Source organism: Cryptomeria japonica, chromosome 5, assembly GCF_030272615.1.
Source record: "Cryptomeria japonica chromosome 5, Sugi_1.0, whole genome shotgun sequence".
NCBI classification, from domain to species: domain Eukaryota; kingdom Viridiplantae; phylum Streptophyta; class Pinopsida; order Cupressales; family Cupressaceae; genus Cryptomeria; species Cryptomeria japonica.
In genome coordinates, this window is record NC_081409.1 from 888,362,483 (window position 1) to 888,382,443 (window position 19,961).

The window sequence follows — 19,961 nt, forward strand, 5'->3', positions numbered from 1 at the left end:
GTCCTCTTGCATTAGAGTAATACCATTTCATAATTCAAACTTAGGTTGACATTGTCATACATTTGCATTTGCATACCCTAGGTTTCTTCATTAAGCTTAGGTCATTATCATATCATATTAGGATCATTTACATAGTAATTGTCCCTTTGCATATAGTGTCAAAACTAGGTTTTGTCATACTTGAGTAATGCAAATCTTTGAATAAACCCTAAGTCATTGTTAGGAAGTCTAGACCTTATCAAAATTTTGCCTTTTTGTCATCAATATCATTTGGTCAAACCTAGCTTAGTATCCAAGCATATAGGGGAGACATTGTCATTTTGTCCTTTAGTCACTTGGTCCTTTTGTCCTTTGAGGTCTAGACATCATTTCAATTTCCTAAGGGTCTCATTTTTAGAATTGCATTCATGAGTTTGTCAAAATCTTGAAAAACAACAAAAACATAGGTTGCATTCTTGCCATAGATTTCATTGTCATCCCTTTAGGTTACATTTGTCAATCCCATTAGTTGCATTGCATAGTGACATGTTTGTTGAAATGAGGTCTCAACCTTCTTACGAAGCCATGTCATCACAATTGAGAAATCAATCATGTCAATCCAATCTCTACATGTCTTAGAACATGGATCAAACTTATCATGATGATGTAAATGTCCAAATACAAAAACTAGAGGAGAAACTAGCTCAAGAAGAGGAGATATTGGAACAAAGAGTGAAAAACATTGAGAAGAATAGATCACAAATGTCCAAAATGTTTCAAAAATTTCCAAGTTGAAATCCAAAGATTGAGCCAATTGATGTAAGATCTCTTCTTGAATGATTAGACATACCAGCTCTCCTCTCCCAAATAGAGATGATGAAACAATTTCAAGAAAAGAGACAACATCAATTTCAACATTATGTGCCTCCACAACAAGAACAAGAAGGTGTTTACTATCAATCAGATTTTCAACCAATACAACCAATTGTTCAACATATACAAGCAATACCACCAATGGTCCAATTTCTGTCCAACCAACTATACAATGTCCACAAATGGTTCAACCAATGGTGGAATATCAATGTCAACAACCACAACCAAACATTCAAAAACAAAGGTTGCAGCACACACCAAGCCAAATTTTGAACATGTCAAACCAATTTGATCAACATCTAGTTCAAAATCAAAACATTACATCAAACCAAGACCAAATTCTTGCCAGACAGGTTCAAATTCTAGATACAACCATGTCAAAACCTCGAAAGAAAGGTGGCTTTATTGCAAGGCTCTTAAGGAACCTACCAAGTGAGTTCTTTGAAGAAGATCAAAATAATACACTTATGTCTAGCAATGCCTCATCCCCCCGCAAACAAATTGACTCTCCAGTGGCATCTATCCCTACACCTTTAGAAGTTTCACAAGAACCTTCCATATTGTCCTCATCAAACAATACACCCAAGGATGCAATTATCCAAGGGCTATCCATCATTGATTGCCAAGATAATCCAATTCATGATGCACATCCTTGTCATGTTTCAGAAATACAAGACCCAATGCCACCATGCACTTTATTGCCATTACTTGTTTTAGAGGACCCCATTCAAAGTCCCTCTTCCTCATGTTCAAGCATTGATTCCTTGCCAAAATCCATCATAAATGTTCAAAGTGCATCCCCTTCATGCCAAATCATTGATTTCTTGTCAGAATCCTCCATGCATATCCAAAGTTCAACCCCATGCCAAGAGGATAATTTAGAGCATGAAGAAATGAGTCCTAAAGAAAATCAAGATCAAGATCTTGAAACCTTATCATCCCATCCAATTGTTGAGAAGGATCCCATTTCCCCAGACACTCACAATGATTCCATTATTCCTATCCATTCTATCCATGAACACAATATCCTTTCAAATCCCATTGGCATTCCAAATATCCCTTCTATCCTTTCCAATGATCCCATTAAAAGTCAAGAGCAAAGCAACTTTAAATAGGATTCCAATGATCTTCCTCCTTGTCAAAATCAAATTATTCCTTTAAATCCTTCACAAGATCCACTTGTTCCTTCATCTCCTTGTCTTAATGCTCCATATACACTCCAAGATCACATTTCTTTTGATGATCCCATTATTTCTCCCATTCCATCTCTTGAAGAGTCTATCATTGAACCATGTCCACAACATAATCCTAGTCCCCCTCATGATCCTAATCCTACTCATGATCCTAATGTGTTAGTGCAAGATGTTCATGAACCCTCGACATGCATAATGGGTTCTTCCACTTTGGTGCAATCCGACCCACTTCGAGATCTCATTATTTCTCTCATATCATATCCACCTCATAATGGACTCGCATCTTCTTCCCAAAGAAAAGAGTATCCTACAAGTCAAAATATTCATAAAGGGAAAGGAGTAGATCTCCATAAGAAAGAATCCCTTCATGTTAAAGAAAATATTAAGGTTCATGGCCTCAGTAAAATTCCTCAAGACGTTGGTATCCCTCCATCAAAATCAAAACATACACCTTCCCCATCATACTTTCCATCAATCTTAGGTCCTTATATTCCTTCATTCTCTATGCAAGGTCAGCAAAGGCATACATCCTTGAGTAAATTTCATCCATCCAAAAGAAGTCCATTTCATTCATATCCATCCATGCATTCCTTTCCCCCTCCAAGCAATTTGGATGCCAAGTATAAAAGTCATAAGTCTAGAAATCCACATGTATTCAAGGATCAACATGTCCAATCTAATCAACATGTCAAAGCAAAGAACAATATGATCTATAAAGAAAAAGAAATATTCAAAAGGCCACCGAGGCCCACTGAGAAAAATAAAGCAAAGTCAAAATATATATGGGTTCCTAAATCCCTTGTGCAAGCAATGCACTCCAAGGAACCACAAAAGCATGAAAAATCAAAAACCATGTGGATCCCTAAGTGGCTCCTTGAAGCACAAAAGCCTAAAGAAACATCCAACTTGGCATCCAAAGTTACTATTCCTCCATCCAACCCTCTCAAATTTGTTCCTCCATCACCTTCTTCATCCATTTTGGGCCCTTATTTCTCAAAATCCCAAGCTATTCCTCCATCCAAATCTCTCAATCCAAAATACATTTTTTCTCCATCAGCCCATCACCCCTCAAGGTGTGTGCCAATGTCAATCTTGCCAACATTTCCATCCACTCAAGCACAATTCTTCCAATACCCTATCCATTATCCAATGCATATTTTTCATCCTTCCATCCCTTTGATCCAATCCTTTGCATAAATCCTCACCTTAGTTTCATCTTATTTTCCATGTCCTTATCCTACCAATGTCTTTGAGCATACTTTTAAAGGTCATGGTCCATTTTTTTTCAAGGCTACTATCCAAAAAAAAAAAAAAAGACACTTGAGTCCTTCTTCCATCCCCTATCATGTGTCCATCTTCTCTTGAAAAAGTCAAAAAAAAAAAGACAAAAAGTGAAAAAGAAAAGACAAAAGAAAAAAGTAAAGCAAAAATAATTCGTCCACTGGTGAAAACCTGGCAAACAGGCACCTTGGGCAAGTACCATGATGAAAACCTGGCAAACAGGCATCATGCGTAATCTATGAACTTCTTGCATACCGTACTTGGGGACAAGTTTTATCCTATCATATCCTTTTGTCTTTCATTGTTCCATTATCCTATCGAACCCCTGTCATTACCCTTCATATCCTATTGTCCCCCATGTCCAGTTTCCATTTCAACCTTTGATCTTGACAAGGCTAAGGATCATCATGAGCATCATGCATCTTGTTTGTAGCTTTTAGTCCATCACAGCTTTTGGTATTTATCCATTTGCTTATTATAACCTTTCATCCATATTCCCTGTCTTATTGCAACCTTTAGTCCATGTCCCTTATCCATTCTTGGTCTTGCTTATCCTATCCATATCTTATCACTATCCATACACTCTTTTTCATTCCTTGATCTTGATCTGACATAAGGACACAAAATTTAAACATGGTTTCAAAAACCTCTTGACATGTCCCTCATGCCATGTCACTGCTTTACATTGTCATATCCAGTCTCTTGTCCCATCATGCCATAGCTCTTGAAAATTGCATCCGCATTGTCTCCATGATAAAAGGCCTTTGTCTTCCCTCTATCCACCAACATTTTAGTAAGCCTATTTATTCACCTGTCTTATTCCTTTCCTTGCTAGACACTGGGGGCAAAAATCTATAAAAAAATCAAATAAAGTCCTAAGAAAAAAACAAATACTAAAAAAACATCAAAAAATGTCCTGAACAAATCCCTAAAAATCAAATAATGTCCTAAAAAAATCCCTAAAAAAATTGAATAATGTCCTGAAATAATCCAAAAAAATTGAATAATGTCTTGAAAAAAATCCAAATAAATAAAAAACTGTCTTGAAATAAAACCCTAAAAAATCAAATAAAGTCCTGAAAAACATGAACACAAAAAAACAGTAAAAACTTGACAAGCAAAACAAAAAAAATATATCCTCTTGGAACATAAGACAGATCATTGAGTATACATCCAACAACACGCAATCACACACTGTGCTTTAATGAAATCATGCATAAACAGATGAACTTTTTCAATCAAACCAGACATTCAAACTGATCACAATTGTCTTCTCAATCGAACATCAACATCAATATGATTTGTCCTTGTCACTACTATCATGGGTCTTATACAGGGTGTGGTATGCTCGAAACCAGACTGTGTCCTATCTTAGATGAGGTACCGCATGTCCTAAAACTAGACAGCATGATCGTCCTATCAACGCTTTCAACTTTTGACAATGAAGATCAAGATGTTTGTTTGACTTGTTGGAATTAGCAAGTCTTATCATTTATTGATTTATTTTCAATCATGTTCCTATGTTGCTCGATGATGTCACTAAGTGATTTAGAGTGACCGGGATGGTTCATGGTCCCTTTCTTTTTCATTGTGATTACTGTTTGTGGAATGTTTGTTACAAACTAGGGAAACTATATCATTGGGTGTCTGTGATAAGTACATTCACTTTGTGAACGCCGCACATACCTTGACCCTTGATGTATGCACCCTAGGATGCTTCACTCATTCCTTGTGTGCGATGTGTCTGTCTTTTGCAAAAAGGGTTGCATTTCAGCTCTGGCCTTCAATGCCATGATGCTCTACATCCATTTTGCTACATTAAATAAAGGTTCTCACCTACAAAGTGCATTACTGAAAGAAAAATTTTCTTCATCTCTAACTGTCCTCTGTCTCATTTCTTCTTACTAACATTTCTTCCATCAGTTTGGGTAGTCAGTTCGGTCTAGTTCTCCGATCTCCACACAAAAACACATAAGCTGCATCCTGCATTCATCGGTTAGTACATTTGCATTATATCAAACATCACATCAAGCATTTTACCCATTTCATATCATAAATGCATCAAAAACACATAAAAAAATATATCCATACATGTTCCACAATAATACATCAATAATGCATAAGTCATCCATACATGGAAAATAACATAAGTCATAACACATTGCATCCCATCATATCGATGCATATCATATCATATATCCAAATAATATCGGAGTACAAAATTGGACTGTCTGTCCTAAGTATGGCCCGCAGGCTGACTACAAAATGTCCAACTACATATGTCTCTATCATAAGGAGCACATGCCTCTATCACTAGGTGCTCCCTCTGTCCTCCTCATCCCTACCATGTCTCACGGACGATGTCCCTCTTGGTCCTAGCTGTGGTGGTCTCATAGGTCCACTCACCCCCATGTTGCTCACTGACCTCTGAGAACATGCCCTGCTCTCTGTCCTCGATCATGCCTGATATGAAGCTGCTCTCTACTCTAGTGGAACTGCACTCTCATATAGTGTCCTCCAATGGTGTATCTACTCTCCGGTCTCTACCAACATTTGTGCCATCTCTCATGCACTGGCATCCCCAATCGACCCAATATACTCAGTGACTCTTTGTTCTTCTTGTTGTGCCTAAGCTATTGCTGTATCTCAAGCCACTGTAAGTCTGGCTATCTCCACTCTAAATTGATCTTTCTCTATCCTCAAGATGGCATTCTATCTCTTTAATGTCGCAATGTGATCATGTTGACTCGCTATGGTAGCCCTGCACATCTCCATCTCCTCTATCCTAGCTGTCTCCGGCTCTATGGGTATATCCTATGATGACTCCTGATCGGCTGAGTCTAGCTCATAATCGTCATCCCTCTCATCATCTCTACCCTCATCCTCCTCATCCTCATCATATCCCTCCTCTCTGGCAAGTGGGAAGTCCTCTTGTCTCCTCGGTACTGGAATATCGGGATCTGTCAATGGCACTGGCCATCATCGTGCAAACCATCGCTCATACTCCTCTGTCATCCTGGTGTCCACCACATCTGATCTCCAATCCCACTATCTCTATTGTAGATGTGTGAAGTCATCATATGCTATGTGTGGTTGAATCATCCTCCCCCACTGACTCGTCTCTCAGTGAGATCGGGCAAAGTGTGCAGTCCCTCTAGGTATATCCTGCCTCTTTCCAAACTGTCATCTGACTCTCTCTGGCAGGTACATCTCAATCACTCTCTGGCAATTCATTGGTCACCCAATCAGGTACCTCTCCTATCTGCAATACGATAGCTCCTCACTATCATCTGACCATCCAGGGCAATCAAGATATGGCCTCCATATGAACTCTCTCAATCTATCTAGCTCATGTCACCAATACAATATGTATCCAAAAGGACCCTATCTTAGTGCTTCCCCATAGCAGTACACATATGGTCAGTGTGGTAGTACCTGTCTCTCTACAATCGATCGACATGTGGCTATGTGCTCAAATGCCCATACCTGTAACAGTGTGACTCCATAGCTCAAGGTCTAAACCCCCTGATATGCTATCTGATGCAACTGAAAATATAGCATAGCCAGTACACATGGTCCCCATGCATACACCATACCCTCTATCACCATCTGCTCTAGCACTCTTCCCCATCCAATAGGGAATCCATGTCCTCGTCTATCTCCTGCTAGTAGGCATGCTATAACCACTACTATGACCACATATCGTCGATCATACTCTGATGCCATGGTCTCCCAGTCAATCTCCCTCTCTACGATATCCAGATCATCTGTGTCACACTCAAATAATCTACACAAAGTGTCTCTCCTTGTCACTAGGTCATACTCTATCATCTCCCTATGAATCAGAATGCGGAGGATACACCATACGTCCTCTAATGTCATAGTCTCATCTCCAGTCGCCAGATGGAATGAGGAGGTCTCTGAATGCCATCGCTCTGCCAATGCAATCAGTAGTCCTATGTTTGCCCTAATCTTGGGCATGAATGTGATATAGTATATTCCAATTCCTACTAATGTATCTTTGTCCGTGCTCCTGAGTCTATGTCGTAACATGAAGCAGTCAGGTCAGTTCTCCCGCGTGATCAATGGATATTGTCGACTCTGCATCACAATTGGGGCACATTTTGTCAGTTTTAGGGTTTTCTCCTACAGGCTGCATTTCCTTGTTTCATGTCCAAATCAGGGTGTTTTTCCTCTATTTTGACCTATTCTATTCTTATCCCCCCTTTTCGGATCATTCACATGTTGTTTTTGGCCAAATTAGGGTTCCCCATGCACAACTGTACCTGTGTGCTAAGTCTTGCACCTGTGTAGCAACAACCTGTGCCTATGTACCCTACACAAGCATAGGATGCACTCACACAGGCGCAGAAGTTAGTTTTTGCATTCCCTGTGGGCCCTGCAATGTCCCACAAGCGATCAAAATTCATAAAATTGACAATATGGATTTTTGAGATACATACCGCTACTCCCGCATCATTCGGTCATCTGTAGGTGCGTACATGTTCTTCGAGGTGATCTGCCATTGGAATGTTCGCCATCTCTCTACAAGTGTCCATTTCCAGAGCAACAAATCCTCTTCTTGGGCTAGTGCAAATGAGCAATTTTCACTCTCTTTGTCTCATTTATAGATCTTTGTCAGTGCATAGATGGACATGCACTCTCTCCATCTCATGTTGGTCATGGTCTTTTGCACCTTCAATTGCTTGTCATTTGTATATCCGATCTTCGATTTTTAGTCTGTTTTCTCCTATCATGTTCTATCATTCTTATCAATCAATTGGCCTCTTTTCTGGATGTTTCCGGCCAATTCCTTGAGGGGGCATGCATATGTCATTGTTAGTGTATGGGGCATTTTCATTATTGTTCTTTGAAACAACGCTTGAAATCGCATTGTCTCAAAGAGGGGCAAAATGTAGACGTCTAAAACTGGTCAACGCTTGTGAAGTCATACTTTAACATTTACGCATTGCCTTATTTTAGGTTTTTGCATCGCATTAACATTTCTTCTATGTTGCATACTTGGTCTTTATCATTTGCGAGCATCAAGTCCTTCTTCTGCATTCCTCATTTTTATCACTTTTGAATTAGGGTTTTGTCCTCTTATCAATCTTGTCGTTTTGTGATCGATTTGTCATTGATCCTTGTCCTTGTCAATCTTGTCAATTTTGTGATCGATTTGTCATCGATCCTTGTCTTCTTCAATCATGTCAATTGGTGCATATCAATTTGGTCTCTTTATCAATATTGGTCAATTTGTCAACTAATTTCAATTGTTTATCAATCAAATCATTTATCAAGTCAGAATCATGATCAAATCGAATCGATATCAATTATCTTTTGTCAAGACCTAATTGTCATCCTTGCATTTCTAATTCATCTTCTAGGGTTTCATGATTTATTCATTTAACCTTGTTTTTCCTTTCTCCCTCTAGGTTAAATAATTTATTTATCCTAAGTCTTCTTGTCACAATTAAATGTTTATTTAATTGGCTAACTAATTCTTCCCTCTTTGTGAATTAATTAATAAATGAAAAATTGTTAATTAATTCATTTAATTCCTAATTTCCTCATTTTCTAATTTTCCTAATTCCTAATTTCCTCATTTTCTAATTTCCTAATTTCAATTTCCACCTAATCAGTTTCTCTCTAGTCTCTCCCTATTTTGGTGCTTCGGTGGAAGCATGAATTTCTCATGCGTCATACTGTTGGCATAGCAAGATGTCATAAAGTTTTTAGTCCTCTAACCTTTGCATTGGCAATATGTCATAATTCATGACATAGAAGGTGTCATAACCTTCTTTCTTCAACTCAATTTTGCCATTTTTGAAATCAATTGCCTCTAATATCAATTTCATGCTAATCTAATCTTTTCTCCAATTTGTCTATAAATTGGATGAATTTCTTCAATCAAGGCCCCTGATCCCTAGTTGAATCAATCACACTTCTAGTATTCTTGCGCTACTTGTCAATCTTGCTTTCACATTAGGTTTATGCACTTGAAGGTGAGATCCACAAACAAAAGCTATTTGAAGGAGAAAGAAGGACAATGGAGCCACATGAAGGAGACATTCAAGTTTGCAATGGTTTTCCTTTGAATTGATGTCTTGTTTTCATGTCTTTATTGAGTGTTTTTAGGATTGTTATCATTGCATTTCAGTTTTCGTGATTGAGCTAGACCAATTTTCTATTTGCTTTGATGATTTCCAGATTCCTATCTACATTAATTGGTCAAATCACAAATAAATATAAAACACATCATAAGCTAAACAATAAAAATTAAATAAATATTAAATCATCATTAAAATAAATAAACATTTAAATATCAAATAATCAAATAACCAAAAAGGCAAGAATCCAATAAATTAAATTAAGCATTAGATAACCAAATAATCAAATTGCTATTAATCAAAATAATTAAAATAAACATTACTAATTATTTAATCTCACATCAATAATCAAATAGTCAATCTCAACATAAAAGGAATAATCAGTCAATACTTACATACTCACAACACAGAAGAAACCCAGCTTACTAACTATCGTGACGACTTGCGCCAAGACACTGACAACTCACAGTGAACAACTTAGACCTAGAGTATGTGAGGGGAAATTGTGCCAACTCCGAACCACATACCATTGGGATTTAAAGACACGCTCAGACCTATGGATCCAGGTGGAGTTGATGTTTGGTACTTCCAAATCCTGCATCCACAAAGCAATGATACGACATATGCATATATATATTATAACAGACAAGGGTTAGAGAATCACAATGACACATCCCGCTCGCAATGAGTGATGTGGAATTGTCTATATCCCAAAGACAGTCATACAACAATCAAACATACCATAAGATCAACTCATCATAGATAATCATTAAATATGGTTAGCACATAAAAACATCATCAAATGCATGATTAGTATAATTCATGATTATAGTAAGGCATGTAAAATCCATCAACAATTATGCTAATCAAATCACATGATCAATATAATCTTTCGATAGTCAATCACATAATAAGCATATAGTGTCTAATAAATCACACGATCATTAATGATAGTATTAACATCCTATAAATCATCTGAAATAGCCTATGCCCAATAGTGTTTATCATGCATGAATTAAAGGTCAACTCTAGTCAAACAAGTCAAGTCAAGGGTGGACCCTACATCCTCCCCCCCTTAGACTTGACTTACTCCTTGAAGTCGTCAGAGTAGGGTGAAAACTAGCGCACATAAATCAAAAACTTCCTTTTAACACAAACACATTATAATATTTTCTAACTCCAATAAAGATAATGACAAATAAATTTCCTCTTTATGCTTCAATTATTTGAAACAAACATGTTACACAAGAGGTAAATGAAGCACCAATTGTTATTAATTATGATATGTAAACTAATTTGTTAAAATACTTATAGGGGAACTTCATTTTAACCACACTTGCAATACAAAGTTGTACTTTCAATCAATGATTCAAGCATCAATAAGAAGAAATCACTACATTTTGCACCAGTATTCATAATAATACTCCCTCAACATCTAGTTGCATGCAATATATATATATATATATATATATATATATATATATATATATATATATATATATATATATATATATATATATATATAACATTTACATAATATCTTACACATATGCACCTATTATATTATTGAACAAATCATGTCATAAGCCTAAATGAGTGAAATTTTCTTAGAACTAAGCTTCCTCAAATTAAATGTACTCAAGACCTCACACAATAACCAAGCATAAATAACCTATTTATTTAAAAGAACAAATTTCATGACATTCAAATGTCCTAATTTCCACCATGCTTACACTGCGCTACACTTTATACAAACATTAGATGCAATCCTTATCCAATCAAATCATTCAAAGGGCATCCTTAATCCAACATGTGTACACAAAGATTTGAAGGCAAGAAATCAAAAACTACTTTTTATTTAACTATTCCATAATTTCAGAATTCACAATTCCAAGGCACTTCTATCTACTATAAACTTTTAGAAACTTACGAATAAATTTCACCTTATTAACACTTTTTATTTACTCAACTAACAACAACATTATCTACTTGTTTTCGTAGTCTAGTGCACCTTTTCACGATGTCCTCCCTCGCACACACTATCAGAGATTCAAAATGAACATGATAGAGACAACACTGGCTCAAGATATGGCCAAACAATACATCGACACTGAAAATGACCACCATAGACAACAAAAGAGGAGGTCAAAGGAAATATCCTAAAATCACCTCATTAAATTAAAAGAGAAGAAAAGTTGTCGGTGAAATCAATCAAGAAATTTAAGTGACAAGTGCCATGACAAGGGAAAAATCAAAGAAAGAAGAAATTAGTGGTCATCCAAAAGTAAATAAATCTAAAAAAATACACATAAATCAAAAATTAACTCTCAAGGAAAAATAAATGATTCATCCAGCTCACATCACGAGGTGACCAACATTAGTCACACTAAAGGGAGTAATCGCTACACATCATCCAAGGGTTAAATGCCTTGAATGTGTTAGAGAGTGCATGTCATATTTAAGACTTCTATTTTATCCATATGTCCGTATTACTTTCATTATTTTTTAAAGCAATTCTAATTTTCAAAAATATAGGCAATTATCCTTTATGAAAGTCGACATAGGTAGGAAGAGATAAAGCAACTACGCACTCACACATGCACAAGCAATATACTCATACCATTACTAATTTTCATGATATCTTATCTATACCATGATCATATTCACCAAGTTATAACAGAAATAGAGGTTAGAACTTCAATTACTCACTTGATAGTAAACTACAACACACATTATTTTTGTTAATGCACAACTAATAACCTATAGAAGATCAGAAATTCCTTCATAAGGTCTTTAAGCATTTTAGTCAATCATATATTTAAACAAGCAAAATAGGTCTCATTACAAAATCCAAAGTTTAATATCAACTTCTACTCTTACCAATAATAATCTTCTAACATACTTCTAGTTATCTAAGTTAAGAATATCTCAGTCCCACTTCCAGAACTTAGTTTTCTTTTCATCTAATACCACTTAAATTACAATAACACACACACCATTCTATTTAAAATCACTTCCTATTATTACTTGATTACTATCATTCATAGACTATGTATTTTCAACATTTCAAGAAAAATTGGCATTTAGAATCCCAACACAATTCCATATAACTAATTATTATTTTATCTCATTAGAATTAGCTAAGGAAGCACTTCTTAAAATTCAAATAAGGTAATGATATAGTAACCTTTCTTAATTTATCCTTCTAGTTAAGAGAAATATTTATTCAATGTCACACAATTCCTACACAAAGCTAAAACTTTTATCTTGCCAAACCAAATAAAGACACAATGGTATCATTTTGATTTCTACATATGCAATGCACCAATCCTTGCTTCAGTAAACATATATATCTCCCTTTAGTTTCCTGATACATTTCCTATTTAAATGATGGAATATTATATTTAATCAATTCTTCCCTTAAAGAACAAGGATCATGAATGCAATACCTAAATTTCAGTCTCCAATGCAAATTAACTTAATCTAATCTTCCCTTTAATGTTTACGAGTCATATTCATAAATCGTTATCCAATCCTTCTACTTAATGTCAATAACCCCCAAGTATTTGAATCCTTTACCCCAAAGAGAGAAGAGGAAGGAAGGGATACTACCACACAAATCAATAGACACAAATTTATGCAAACTCAGTTTGAATTTTCTAGTCATGCCAAATGCAGCTACCACTTTTAAAGGTATGCAATTTCAACTTCCATAAGATCTCCTACCAATACACGTGCAACTAGCAATCCTGAATCCTTTGATAGGTATGATTTCCTCAAACAATATTTTATTACGTACAAAATCACACATATACCAAAACAACCAATAGTTCTATGGGGTAATCATTACATTACCAACTAACTTCCTTACATTTCACATAAGAGATTAAAATAAGTGAAAAAGGAATTCCAACTACTTTTATTAAGCACCACATACAATTTCTTTGATTTTCACATCATGATCTATACTAAATTCTTCCTAAATGTATAATACAAACACTTAAACCTTCTATTCATAGAAAGATCAACATAACATACTAAGTTTATGATCATCGCATTAGTTAAGAGGATACACACATTCTTTTCTCAATCTACCACAAAATTAATTATGTATAAGGAAAACAACCCTAATCATCCAAGTACGTATGGGAAATTTACAGAGCAAGTAAGAACATATAGACACTTCTCTTATTCTGGAGACATAAATATGGAATAAATACACACTTTACTTAAAGTTATGATTCCTAAAAGGAATTACAGAGAAACACAAGGCATAGATATCTAAGATTCCAAAAATTCCAATAACACTTCTTCTAACACAAACTTCAAAGAATAACTTAATTCAAGGAACATCAAGGCACATTCACAAGACTAATAGCAATATCCTTAACCAGAGATCCCAGTGTTGCAACTTGGGCTCTAATACCAAATGTAATGCCTGCCAAAATACCCCAGTGAAATATAGCTAAAAATATGCTAATTTAATTTTTTTTAAAACAATACAATACATAACATCACTTAAGCAATGCAGCAAGCACACAACAACATTTAAGTGTTATGAACATAGAATAATTCACTCAAGCTATTCAAACAATTATGCAAGCAGAATACAATAAATCATTACTACTGCCTCCCTAGGGTATCTCAACAACTTTACTTAATCTACCTACATAAAAAATAAGTATTTACTTTCTTCCAGTTCAATACCTCATAATCTTAATCAATATACACACATAGGTGCAACATAGCAATACCCAACACTCATGATATACAACCTTCTTAATCTTTCATTTAATATGAGATTCTATCTTTCAATGCACCACTATTTCCTTTTTCACTTAGATTCATTTTATACACCAAGTCCAAATGTTCCTATTACCATTAACCAACCTCTGACTATAAACATTGTCATACACATACCAAGATTAATCCCTTACATTGCATTAACATGATTTCCATTTACAATTAACTTCTACATAGTCATTTATAATTCTATGCTCATAGCATACTTATTACTTCATCATGATTCCAAAAGCACATAATGCAATACTCACAAAGTCTCCTTAAACATTTAACCCATAGCTCGTTTAGTACTCATAAAATCTGTTACACTATATCAACTAACCAACAATAATCTCATTACAAATTAAGTAACTACACGAATTCATCTCAACACAAATTAAGGTACAATATCCTAATTCCATAACAACTAATAGCATCCACCAAATTTAGATATAACTCTTAAACTATAACACATGATACACTCTAATCCTTTCCTAAAAGACAAGAACTCATTTAATTGTCTTCCATACACTTACTAGTAATTTTCATTAATAAGATTAGTAATTCATTCATTAAGAACATCCATACAATATTTTCATAAGGAACATTCAACTACATCCCAAACATTAGAAGATTTTCAATCCTACCATTAGATCACTAACTACGAAGTATGATACTATAATTTCAAATTCTTCAATCACAACTCATAAACATGTCCTAAGATATCTTCCAACATTACTCAAACTCACACATCCTATCAAGACATAACATTTCTTCTACTTAAATCATTAGTTAAAGACATCATTTCAAATCTAATACCATTATCATAACATTTACCCAATTTACTTTTAACATGGCTCATCAAGAATATGAAATACATCATTTCATTTTAAACAACAATACTTATCCACATCTCCTGCATCCATTTCATTTAATATAAATATGTTACAATACAACTCAAGGTTCATCATTACAATCACATACCATAGCCAAAAGCTATCACTATAACTAGAATAACATAATCATTTCTCATAAGCATGATTTCTTTTACAACCATTACATAAGAATTTCATTACATAAATCACACCATCATTCACATTCTTGCTGCAATTATTATCCATGAACTATCTAAAGAAGCATCCTCATCCACGCAATAAGAATCCAAAGACAAGAACATCCCAATGGTTTAAAAGCACCAGCCACCCAACCATGTGGAACCAAAGGAACCACCCCCCCTGCTAGGAGATGACACAAGGTCCCAACACACACTCTACATCTAGGCTGACACTCAAAACCAAAAAGACTTACCAACAAGGACTCTCAGGGAAGAACTCACATAGAGCCACAAGAAGAAACTCCCAGAGGCATAAAAATCATCAGGACATAAATGCATCCAATAAGCATAATCATAAATCATAAAGGGGGAACACATGTAGAAGTGGAGTGTTATCACGTGTCATCCTCATAACATAATAACACAAGGCACTAGCCTAATGGACATGTGGAGCCATCTCAACCTATGAGAGACCAAGGGAGATTAGCTTACCGTGTTCACGGCCTTCTCATGCTTATCCTAAAACATCCTCCCTAGGACTAAGCCATGAGGCTCAAAACTATTCCTTATCTTGTTTAAATGAGTTATAATTTCCCATCCCAATTAATTCATTATCAATGTTATCACTTGTTTACAAATCATGGAAAACTCCAATGTGCCCTGGTGGTCTAGACTTCATGCATGCTTACAAGGAACCTCATGCAGGCCTATCTCTCATGACCCTGGTCATCACAAGGAAGCCCAGTCCTCCTAACATGGCCCAACAACACATCACAAGAGGCTCTACCAACATAAATACATTAAAATAATACTCAATGTAGCCAATAACTTCCACACATACTCTCACAACATATGCAAGGCTACAACATCAATATAAAAAAATGAGCCTCTTGGCTAGCAATAAACAAAGGCATATCAAGCCATCAAATGCTGTCATCAAATAGAAGATAACATCACAACAAGGTCTACTCACTTGCTGGTCCAAAATAGCATATATATTCACCTCAATCATCCATGGGCTATTCACATGGAAGAGAGTCCATAATGTCCACAATGGTGCAGAGGAGCAAATTTACATAAGACCATCCAAATACATCGAAACTGATAAAAACCAAATCTGGAAAATATAACAGCCCTCGAATAAAGCCTGTAATACAAAAATTAATCCGGAAAGTACCACACAAGCAAACAAATAGCAAATTAACCTACAAGAAAAACTACAAGAAAAATTACAGGGAAAAAACCATAGGAAACCATTTCTCACATTCTAACTTGATTTCTCAAAAACAAGAAGAATAAAATAATCCCTTCCAAATCTGATTTCTGAAAATAAGAATTAATTTAAAATTCTTTTCTAAATCCCCAAACAATCTTTCAGACAATTGTTTTAAAAAACAATGTGAAGTGTCGGTAAAACCACCAACCTGGAAAATGGAAGAATCCAAAAAAACACCAGTCCAAGCCTTTAAACCAATTTAAATCCAACCACTAGAAATCTCCAAATTAATCTTAGAAATTCATTCACCAAAGATGCCAACCCTCGTGAATGCACAGGAAGGCCTATTTATCAAAAAAGAAAAAACAAGCAAAACCATCCTCCAATCAAAATTTTTCAAAAATATTATATTCCATACCTACCGTCTCAAAGTTCAAAAAAATAAAATATATTTTCTACCTACCATAAACTTCCAGCCAATCAAATTCAAGGGTAGGTAAAATAAATTCAACCATTGACCTGGGGTGAAAATGACTTTTAAATAAAACAATACAAATTACCCCCTTTTAAATTACTTAATGGGTAAAATAATATTACCCAATAAATAAAATTCACTTCAACATTAAATAAATAATAAACACTTGAAAGCCAATATTAAATCAAAACTCCATACACGACACAAACTCAGAAAGACATGGAAGGCTTTCAGCAAACCCTGGAATACAAATATTTCCCACAAACTATAGAATAAAACCTTACAACAAATTTATGCCTTCATATATTTCCTTCCTCACTATACAAATTTTAGATTCATTTCCCCAAGCTCACACATTCAATCTAGAGACACGGAACATACAGGAAAACTATAAAATAAAATATAAAAACGTAGAATACATCTCCAACCTGCAACCCATGTTATGGAAGAAGCTAAAGAAGAGATTCCTCCAGCCAAACCAAATCCAACCCAAGCTCCAACCAAAATCCAAGAGAGAAGAAAACCAAAACCAAGAAGAAAACTTGCTGGAGAAAATTTTCCAGAGAGGAACCAACCCACGAAAAATTCACGGAAAAGAAAATAAAAAGACAAACATTAACCAAAAACCCTAGCTTCAATCTCAGCCAATCAAAATATTCCAATCTATAATATATTTTACCAACCCCACCATATAATATAATTTTACCTCCATTTTTAAATTCAACCAATAAGAGAAGAGGGTAGGTAAGGTAAATATAAATCATGCTTTTACAATTCGGTGGGAATGTTTTATCATTTTATTATTTATACAACCCACTTAATATAAAAGTCAAACTAATAAATAAAACATGAGCCACAATTAAATAAATTAAATGGGGAAATTAAATTAAATAAACCAAAGGCTCATAAATGAATTAATGAACTAGATAAACATTAAAAGCCGAATAAATATTAAACTATAGGCGATTAAATAAATAAATAAATACCAATAAAGGTCAAATTACAGATAAATATAAAACACATCATAAGCTAAACAATAAAAAATAAATAAATATTAAATCATTATTAAAATAAATAAACATTTAAATATCAAATAATCAAATAACCAAAAAGGCAAGAATCCAATAAATTAAATTAAGCATTAGATAACCAAATAATCAAATTGCTATTAATCAAAATAATTAAAATAAACATCATTAATTATTTAATCTCGCATCAATAATCATATAGTCAATCTCAACATAAAAGGAATAATCAGCCAATACTTACATACTCACAACATAGAAGAAACCCAACTTACTAACTATCATGACGACTTGCACCAAGACACTGATGACTCACAGTGAACAACTCAGACCTAGAGTATGTGAGGGGAAATTGTGCCAACTCTGAACCACATACCATTGAGATTTAAAGACATGCTCAGACCTATGGAGCCAGGTGGAGTCGATGTCTGGTACCTGCAAATCCTGCATCCACAAAGCAACGATATGACATATGCATATATATATAATAGACAAGGGTTAGAGAATCGCAACGACACATCCCGCTCGTAATGAGTGATGTGGAATTGTCTCTATCCCGAAGATAGTAATACAACAATCAAACATACCATAAGGTCAACTCCTCATAGATAATCATTAAATATGGTTAGTACATAAAAACATCATCAAGTGCATGATTAGTATAATTCACGATTATAGTAAGGCATGTAAAATCCATCAACAATTATGCTAATCAAATCACATGATCAATACAATCTTTCGATAGTCAATCACATAATAAGCATATAGTGTCTAATAAATCATACGATCATTAATGATAGTATCAACATCCTATAAATCATCTGAAATAGCCTATGCCCAATAGTGTTTATCATGCATGAATTAAAGGTCAACTCTAGTCAAACAAGTCAAGTCAAGGGTGGACCCTATAGGTAAGGAGATAATTTTGTTTGCTAGGAGTTCTCTAAATGTTGACTCCAATGATTGTCCTAGTGGTGTGTAAATGCATTTTGGAAAGTTGTTGGTGTTACCTCATGAGTTTGTATTTGGTCCTCGATTATTGTTATTGCTTTGGGTATTGTTGGCATTGTTTGCGTTGAGATGATATTGATTGGCATTTGCTGCATAAGTGTTATTGCCTTGGTTAGAACCTTTTGGATTATTTGTGTACGTTAGAAAATAGGAAATCATCACAAGACAAGATAAACATAATAATCTCAATCACAAAAAGCATTCATTGCAATGATCTATCCTAAACAACACTCAATAGAGACATGAAATAAAAACATTCAAAAGCAAAGACATATGCAAACCAATAGCAGATTTGAATGCTCCTTCATGCGGCTCCATTGTTTTTCTTTCCTCTTCAAATGGTTTGGTTGTGGATCTCACCTACAAGTGCATACACACAATTGAAAGCAAGTAGACAAGATTTTTGATCAAGAGTACTAGAAGCATAAATTCGATAGTCTGATTACCAATTAAGAATTAAGGGTCAAGGCCTTTGATTGAAGAAATTCATCCAATTTATAGAGAAATTGGATAGATGACAAGATTAGCATGATTCAATTCAAATGGAAATTGCAAATCAATTATGTCAATTATGACAAATTATGACAAATTATGCACTTTCTATGCAAAATTTGTTGATTGATGATTTATGACAAATTATGACAAATTTCTATGTCAAGAAATTGATTGATTGTCAATTATGACAAATTATGACAAATTTCTATGTCATTTCCATGAATTTAGGAGAGAAATAGGAGGAAATTGAAATTAAGAATTAGAAAATTAGGAAAATTAGAAAAAGAAGAAAATTAGGAATTAAGAAATTGATGAAAATTAGGAATTAGGTAAATTAATTAATAATTTGTCATTTATTAATTAATTCAAAAAGAGGAATAATTAGCCAATTAAATGATCATTTAATTGCAATGAGAAGACTTTGGATAAATAAACAATTTATTAATCCTAAAGGAAGAAATGACACA